The sequence below is a fragment of the Anguilla rostrata genome, chromosome 3 (assembly GCF_018555375.3).
Source record: "Anguilla rostrata isolate EN2019 chromosome 3, ASM1855537v3, whole genome shotgun sequence".
Lineage (NCBI taxonomy): Eukaryota > Metazoa > Chordata > Actinopteri > Anguilliformes > Anguillidae > Anguilla > Anguilla rostrata.
In genome coordinates this window covers 32,087,872-32,096,569 of record NC_057935.1, presented here as the reverse complement: position 1 = coordinate 32,096,569, position 8,698 = coordinate 32,087,872, and the positions used below count along the sequence as shown (strand labels likewise).

Genomic DNA, 8,698 nt, shown 5'->3' with positions numbered 1-8,698 from the left:
GGCTTTGCAGCCTTTTAACTTCAAGGTGATCCATAGACCGGGTGCACGGATGGTCGTGGCGGACTTCCTCTCTCGCCCCCAGGAGGGGGGAGAATTAATTTGACTAGGAAGGTGCAACATGTAATGCTGCTTGGGTATTACATTGCTTTCAGCGAAAAGTTGTTAAAATTGATACATAGGCTATATCAACATCTCTCTTTGAGCGGAGGTGATATGCGTCAGTAATGACAGTACAGTAACAGCCAACAACACCCATAGTTTTAGTTTTATCTGCTACTGCTTCCGTAGGCACGGATTACGACCTTCGATCGGCGCTGATTACAAAGGCGTTCGTGGAACTGTCTAGCTACAGTGAACCATTTGCGCGCTGGCACGTAAGGGAATGCATACGGTGCTGCTTAATTGTCTGTAGGTTATATGATGTATGTCTTTATCAGTTGTCTAATGTGGGGAAACATCATGGTTTTAATCTATTGAATAGATTCTTTGAAAAATGGAAGTGTGTTTCCTGTAGGCTATAAGGCAGGTGACGGCTTTGTTTAGACAATCAATGCATTTATTGGTCTATTATTATTACGAGAACTCCTTTCATTCAAGTTATACAGGAAACACTCTTCAATTTTTAAAATAATTGTTCAATAGATTAAAACCATGATGTTTCCCCACGTTAGACAACTGATAAAGACAGTTTTTCTCGATGCACGTCATTTTAGATTCAACATATTTTCAAAATAGTTGCAAAGATTCTTTGGAATAAACGACGTGTATTGGACAGTGGATTACATTGTTTTAGTCACGAAAGCTGCACACTGAAGTTGAATTGCAATACACCCCGTAATGTATTTTAGTATGAGTGTTTTTGACAGAACACACAATAAAATACAATGCAATATGCGTTTTGTTTTTAATTATGGCGTGATAATATGGAAGATTTTTAGTGACTTTACATTGCATTACATTACAGGCATTTGGCAGACGCTCTTATCCAGAGCGACGTACAACAAAGTGTATAATCAAAACCAGGAAAAAACGTGTTGAAAACCCTAGAGGGAAGTACAGTTCCAAGTGCAGGGAACAACCGCATAGTTTAACTTGGACCCTGTAGGTTAATCTGATTAACACAACAAAAACAGTAACAAAGCATTCTATGCAAATAAAACAAGCAATAGTTATTGCACTTGTCCCTGCTCAACTAAGTCGATTAAGGTAAACAGCTTACCTAGCTACAACCCTAAGATTACATAGTCAATTAGAGACTACAGGGAGGTAGGGAGGGATGGGGAGAGGTGCAGCCTGAAGAGGCGAGTCTTCAGTCGTCGTTTGAAGGTGGTCAGGTTTACTAAATGCAATCACTGTAATGTTTGCATTTATTCAATTCAACCGCTATAGTGATTGCATTTAATAAAGTCACTAAAAATGTTCCATATCAGATGTGTCCCATGTTTTTAATACTCTCTTTTTTTGATCCCCCACAATTGCATTAGTGTGAGACTCCTACTAACCAAGACATCGACAGTCATCATGGAAGTTGGATTACGCCTTCAACCAGTGACATGCCACCACACCACCCTCAATGTTCCACCCCAACACTCAAAACCCCCCCAAAAACAATTAAATTACCAGAACCACCAGAGTATGTGGTGTATACAGATTCAGAGCTAGACATGGTGCGCAACATGTACTTTGAGATTCTTCGCAATGTGAAAGGAAAAGGAGTGCAAGATGTCGAAGGAGCTATGTTGCAAACTTATAAGAAACACAGTCACCAGCATGGTTGCGATCTTGTGGGCTAGTCCCCTGGGGAAAGACATAAAATACCCCTCCAAACACGAAGTGACCATAAATGTCACAGAAGATCGTCGACTACTATCCTATGCTTCGGGATACTGGCACAGGTCTGCAATATGTAATAAGTAATGATTTTTCTCTTGCCTAGTAATGCAGTAAAACATAGAACTACCTGTGTGGGTTGGCACCTGTGACTGCCCTTTTAATTTATTTTTGCTTATATCGTAGTCAACCCTTGGGATATGTGTGCGTGCAGAGGGAAATCGTACTTTACCAGACAAAACAACTAACCAAACTTTCCTTTACCACAGCTGACATTCAATTCAAAAATGTACAAGAGGATGCAAAATATGAAATCCCCAAGGATGAGGCAGGGCCCCATGCCACAACGAGGGGTATTGAAGAGGTGTGCTCTATTCAACACAAGCAACACAGAAGATGACACAGATGGTGACACAAGTGGTTCATGTGCTTCAACCGTTATTCTTGAGAGCAACGATGACCTCAGCGAGGACAACCTCAGTGCGGACAACCTCAGTGCAAGTATGTGACATAGTGGGGAAAATGAAAAAGTATGATGTAACAGTACTAGATTTCTGTACATCTAAAGGGCTTAGCTGTACTTTGGTTAGTGTGCATGTGACTGAGTCAATTATGTTACTTTGTAATAATACATCAGGTCAAACTGCTTTAACTCAGAGTATTCACTGTATGTGATATTGCATATTGTAATTTTACATATATTGTTTGGATAAGTTTCTGTTTCCTGATGCTGGTGCAAAAGTGTTGTTCACATTGAAATGTCTACTCCCTGACTTTCCTGTTGTATCCATTTTAGTGGGCCAGGACAGTCTGAAGATGCAGGCGAGGCACTACAAAACACTCAGCAACATGTACAAGAAACCAAACCAAAACCCAACCAAAGCAATGTTGCTCAAATGTTGGACCTTGAGTTTGAGGCCAGACGGGTCTTCATAGATTCCAATGCAATAAGGGAAGAAAACCGACCCACAAAAATCTTTGAGGCTTATCCATGCTTCAAAGACACCCGGAATGTAAGTTTCTAAACTCTTTCCTCAGTGGGACCATCATGTGTTTGTGTGTCTGTGTGTGTTTGCACATGCACACGTAGTCTGCTGGCTCATCAAGCCTGCACAGTGGTGGAGTAACTATAAGCATTATTTTGTTCTAGGCAATGGATGAGCTGCATCGCATTCTGGGTGGCGCCAACAACAAATACATTGAGGAAACAAAGGGCAGATGGGAAGACTTCTGTGCCAAGGTGCAGTTCTATGGCGTGTGGAAGAAAGTGCTGAAAACCTCCTTCCCCTTGAGTCTGCGTGGAGGCAAGTAGCTGTTCCATGCACTGAATTCATTGTTTATCTATTGGTGATAGGGCTGCACAATTAATCGTATTTTAATCGACAATGTCAATATTGGCCTCCACAATTAATTGACGTGGCCGGGGGCAATTATTCACACTTTTAGGTTTAGGTTGCTGTTTTTTATTATGCAACCGTGACGGCACAGTCGTGGCCGGAGGCATTATGTTTTCGGGTTGTCCGTCTGTCCGTCCCAATTCTCTTGAACGCGATATCTCAGGAACGCCTTGAGGGAATTTCTTCAAATTTGGCACAAACGTCCACTTGGACTCAAGGATGAACTGATTAGATTTTGGTGGTCAAAGGTCAAGGTCACTGTGACCTCACAAAACACATTTTTGCCTTGGTTGGCAGAGGCATACAACCGCAAGGCGGTATTTCTGGGTTTTAATTTTTTTTTACTTCTACAAAAAGCAAATAAACATACATATACAAGCCATTAACAATAAGAGGAAGGGTTTAGCTCGCTCTGGTGGATTAAATCAATAGCCACGTTTCCACCGCAGGAACTATACCCCGGAACTAGGAACCTTTTGAGGAACTTAGTGCGTTTCCACCGCAGGAACTAGGGTCTAAATTTAGTTCCGGGGGCTTTGTTTTACCCCCCAAAAGGTTCCTGCTCGGGGGGTAGTACTTTCCGAAAGTACAGGAACCTTTTGGGTGGAGCTTGCAGCGCTGAACATTTCTGATTGGTCGAGTACTCGCAGCATTTTTTTGTGTCTATTTTCAGGCGCCATGTTTAAAAATATGCAGGCGCAACCCGATTTATTTTCATAATAACTTCAAATCAAACTTGTATGTTATGCGGCGCAGTAGCCTAGTTTTGGTTATAGCCTGCCAACGTCTTGGAATTATAACGTGTGCTCTTCTGTTCTTTTCTTGCTTTAGTATTCGTTTTATAAAATGCTAAGCATTCGTGCTGGGACAGCATATTACGTACTAAAACATTCAAACGGATTAATTCGGTTGCTGAATATTTTCTTCCGGATTTTCTTTGTTAGCCCGTTGTAATTGACTCAAAACGTTTGATACAGTTATGTGAGGTATGCAGTAGTTCTGCGTAATTCTCATTGGTGATACAGTAAAAGCAAACTGGAAATCACCTTCCGCACTTTTTGTCATGGTAAAATAACAGGTTAATTCTAGTAATCGTACCTTTAGCTTTTTCAGACTGCCGTAATTTTACTCTGCAATTCCACAAAAAGACCAGGAAGACTATGGACTAATTTATGGTGCATGGTTCGCATCTGGATGGCACACTTCGCTGCTCGGCTAGCAGTAACTTCGAAGGAAAACAAACGGTGGCTGTACCACTACTAATTTAAATTTTCACGCAAGTCCGAGTTTTCGTTCTATTCTTGTCATTTTGCGATTAGCCTATATACAATTGACGATGAGTAAGTAATCAAACAGCAAATTGTTTACAACGTGTGCATGTTTTCTGCTGTTGTTGCCAGTTATATTGGAAATGTGAATGCATTCTGTCGCTTCGGATGTCAAGACATGAAAGCGAATGTTCGCATAAAAACATAATGAATGTGTTTGAGAGGATATATAAAACAGTTACAATCTGACTATTGGTCTGTTATATCCTATTTGTTGCATAACGGTCCAAGTTCAACTACCAACGACAGTTTTGCTTGACAACGGTAAAATATGCCCAAACGGCTGCAGAAGAATATTTCAATTCCATGTGATTAAATCGATAAAAATCAATAAATACAAAAGTAACCATATATAGTCATTGTTGGTAACCCGTTGTATATAAGTGGAATAAACCCCTCCGGGCTGTCCCGGTTATTAGAAAATAATGTAGGCTACTTCGGTGGTAGTATGGGGTTACAGAAGAAATCATATGACAGATGGACCGACGACAACGTCGCTTTTTTATACGTCAGTGGGCTAATTTGCCTAATCTTCGCGGGACTTTAGACCCCGGTGGAAACGCAGACAACCATTGGCTGAAGGAACCTTTTAGTTCCTGGTAAAGTAGTTCCTAATAGGTAATTTTGGTGGAAACGCGGCTAATGTTATTCACAAGTTAACTGTCTGATCAATCACAGGTGTTTGTTTCGAGTATGCACGCTGTGATAAACCACAGACGAGCAATGTTGGGCTGAATGGCCTGTTCTTGTCTCACGTTATGTTATGTCATGTTATTTCCATTAGGGGTGTCCCGAGCTGATCTTAAAGATTGGTATTGGGGCCCGATCCAGACATTTTTACGTGATTGGTATCGGCTACAATATGCCCCATCAAATTCTGAGTGTTGAATTCCCTCTTTCCCCAATTTACGTCAATTTCCGTGTTGTCACAATTCGTCACTTTCCACCGCTTGCGGCAGTAAGGCACATGCATTTTTAGAGGCGGTAGCAACAGAGCATCGTATAACACAACTGATCTGATAAGGCACTTGAAGAAACATCATTCGAAGGAACACAGCAAATTCTTATGGGTCAGTCAGGCGAAGAATGCAGCCTTGAAAAGACAAGAGCCGAGTATTTGTTATTTATGTTTACTAATGGTGTTCAAAAATAAAGACCATTAAAGGAAAGAGCCAAGATGTAGGCTTTTTTTTTTCTTAAAGCAGAGCTATTCAACTGCTTAATAAGCTTAACTTGCCTTTACTGGGTTGCCTTTGCTCATTTAATGCATTCATAGTGTGTAGCTGTATTATTTGTGTGTAACAAGTGAGAAATGGGGCAACGTACATCTCAATAGGCAGTGTTTTAAGTGTATCACAAGAGGAGTGGTGCCGCTGCTGACTACATTTAGTCTCTCCCGGGGTCTGAGTGGAAGGTGTGCCGGAGGTGTGTCTGCTCCCACGAAGGTGATTGGCGGTAAACCACCAATCAGCATGCGAGTCGTGGCAGCGGCACTTTAAAGATGGCAGAAATGCCAGATGAAAGGGCTTTTTGTTTGTTTTGTAAAAAGGGTGCGAGTAGTCGGAGGAGGACGCCAGTCCACTAATCTATGCGGTATTGTACTTGGTGATCTTATCTTTAAGCTTTCTGTTCTTTGAGCGATGGTGTTATCTTAGCACTCCGTTTACCCTAAGTGAATGCAATGTAAAGCAAGCTTTCGGTATTATTTTCTTTCCTCCGACCCCACGCACCCTTTCTAGGGTATAAGTGCACGTATTGAGCAAACGAGTGCAAATTCGATGTTTTAATATTTCTATTGTTGGGACCCCAGTAAATTACATGGTTGGTGGTAATGTGTTGATTCTGCTGCTCACAAGGCTTGACAAGGTCTTGTGGCATATGTGTTCTGTGTTTTTCCTTACTTTGCTTTCCATTGTTTTTCTATTGATATAACCCATTCTTAAGGTAGATCCTCTGTGGCGTATGTTTTGCGGCGCCCTAAGGCAGCCGGTGCTGGTAGATCACGTGTGCGAAATTCCTTGCAGTTGATCCGGGGGTAAACGGTTTTAGTAGAAGTGGAACAATTTGCTGTGTTGTTATCTGAAATGAACTATGATGCAATGTGTGAAGGGTTGTATAAATTCACGTTGAGGGTTGACCTCCTTTTGTAAGTAGTAGCGTTCTATCGGCCGCTAGAGGGCGCCCAAGCATACCCAATATTTATAGTGTCTGTTTTTATATATTCAGCAGCTACTATCTCCCAATCGTGTTTTAATATTGTGCTTGTATAATAAAAACTGTTATCTTCTATTGATAATTCCCTCCTGTTTTTCTGTGTGTTCTGGTCATTGACGCCCCACATCCCAGAGACAATCAATATTTTAATCCGAGGTCCCTCACCTCTATTGAGGGTGGCATAGTCTTACCATTGCCTATAAACATTGCCTGTTACATGTGTATATATGTATAAAAGATCGGATGGGGACTCGGTATTGGCAGATACTAAATATTGACTGACTCGGATCGGGATTGTGGACCGAAAAAGTTGATCGGGACATTCCTAATTTCCGTCTCTGCTTCACAACACATTTAAGATCAGTGCAGTGAATGTGAAGGCAGTTTTCTGTTGATTTAAAATGTGCAAGTGCAATACAATTATTTTGTTCCCAAAACGGATGAATAATCATGAGAATAATCGTCAATCACAATATTGAGCAATGTAATTGTCAATTATCATTTTAGCCATAATCGTGCAGCCCTAATTGGAAAAGATGTAATTTTAATGACTGAAGTGCTGATTGTTATTGACCTGATCAGAGTGAGTGTTGGTCTGACTTGATTACCTCCGCCAAGGAGGTAATGTTTTTGCCTGTGTGTCTGTCTGTATGTGTGTCTGTTATCGCGCGTCTGTGTGCGCGATATCTCAAAAAGTTAAGGGCGGATTTGCACGAAACTTTGTGGAAAGGTTGCAAAATGAAGAACTGATTAAAATTCCATGCATATTGGAGTTTGAGTTGAGCTACCCTAACCTGTCAGTTAATGGGCTACAGGTGGTATCATATGTGGTCAGCTGATAGAATTTAGTATGTAGCAGTGGTGATTGTTTATTTTAAGTGGGCCTAATGTTGCCATTTTTGTCCCACAGTGGATTTCACCATTGCACTGTTGTCGGCACTCCCATCGCTTTTTCCCTCACCAACTGCACTGCCAAAGAAGCTTGGAAATGCCAGTGAGACATTGATTCATGTCCTTCAGGTGAGTATTATGTGCTATGTTGGTCCTCCACTATCAATGTAGCCAGTGTCATGTGTCCTTGAAATGGCTTATTGTCTTGCTGAAGTTCTCATGAAGCTCTTCTAATTAACATTGAACTGTTCATCTTTGTCATCCACTTCTAGCCAAGAGAGGATCCTTCCATGTATCTGGAAAAGCGACCTCTCTCCACCCCTGTGCTGCTCTTCGATGGATCCAGTTGTGTCCTTGCTGTTGGAAACATGCCTGTAACCACTTTTCCCAAAGATGACCTTTTTAAAGGCTTACTGTACCTGATGGCGTACTACTACACACTGCATCTCATGTATCTAAAATGTGTTGCCACCCTCCTGTCTGTAATTCAGACAGAGGTACTGGGTGATACTATTCATGATAAAGATGCAACAAGCTCATACAAAAAGGCAATTGCTGAGTGGAAGGCATTTATCGAAAAATAGATAAGAGCTTTGACTCACCAACTAGTTTACAGATGGGCTTAGTGTTGCTCACACTTCATGGGGTACCCGACCAGCTTTGTTAATTCATGTTTATATGTTAGCTGGTTAGTATTTTAATGAGAAGTCAGTCCTGTTTCTTTATTTTTATGTTTCTTAGATCTAACTGTCATTTTGTAAACAAGACCATTTCTTCATGCAATTTTCTTTTAGGCCTGTTAAAAAATAAGAGCTTTGACTAATATTCAGTGTTTCTTTACTTATTACTGTGCTGTTACAAGTCAGATATCAAGTCCTTTGTGTTTAAAACCAGAATTTTCCACTTATTTCAAACCTTTGAACACATATCAGAGCCTACTTATTTCTAGACTGGAACCAACTTGTTTCAGGATTTTTTGTCAAGTAAAATTATCTTACTGCATGGACAGATAATTTCACTAGTATTTGGTCATTTTCT

The 8,698-nt window shown here is 40.9% G+C and overlaps 1 long non-coding RNA gene across 1 annotated transcript; it reads left to right on the top strand.

Moving 5' to 3' along the window:
* Positions 1 to 6,078: 6,078 nt before the first annotated feature.
* LOC135250641 (uncharacterized) lies at positions 6,079 to 8,485 on the top strand. Its single transcript, XR_010328970.1, has 3 exons — positions 6,079 to 6,148; positions 7,680 to 7,789; positions 7,933 to 8,485. It is a non-coding gene; the product is annotated as an uncharacterized LOC135250641 (long non-coding RNA).
* Positions 8,486 to 8,698: the final 213 nt, after the last annotated feature.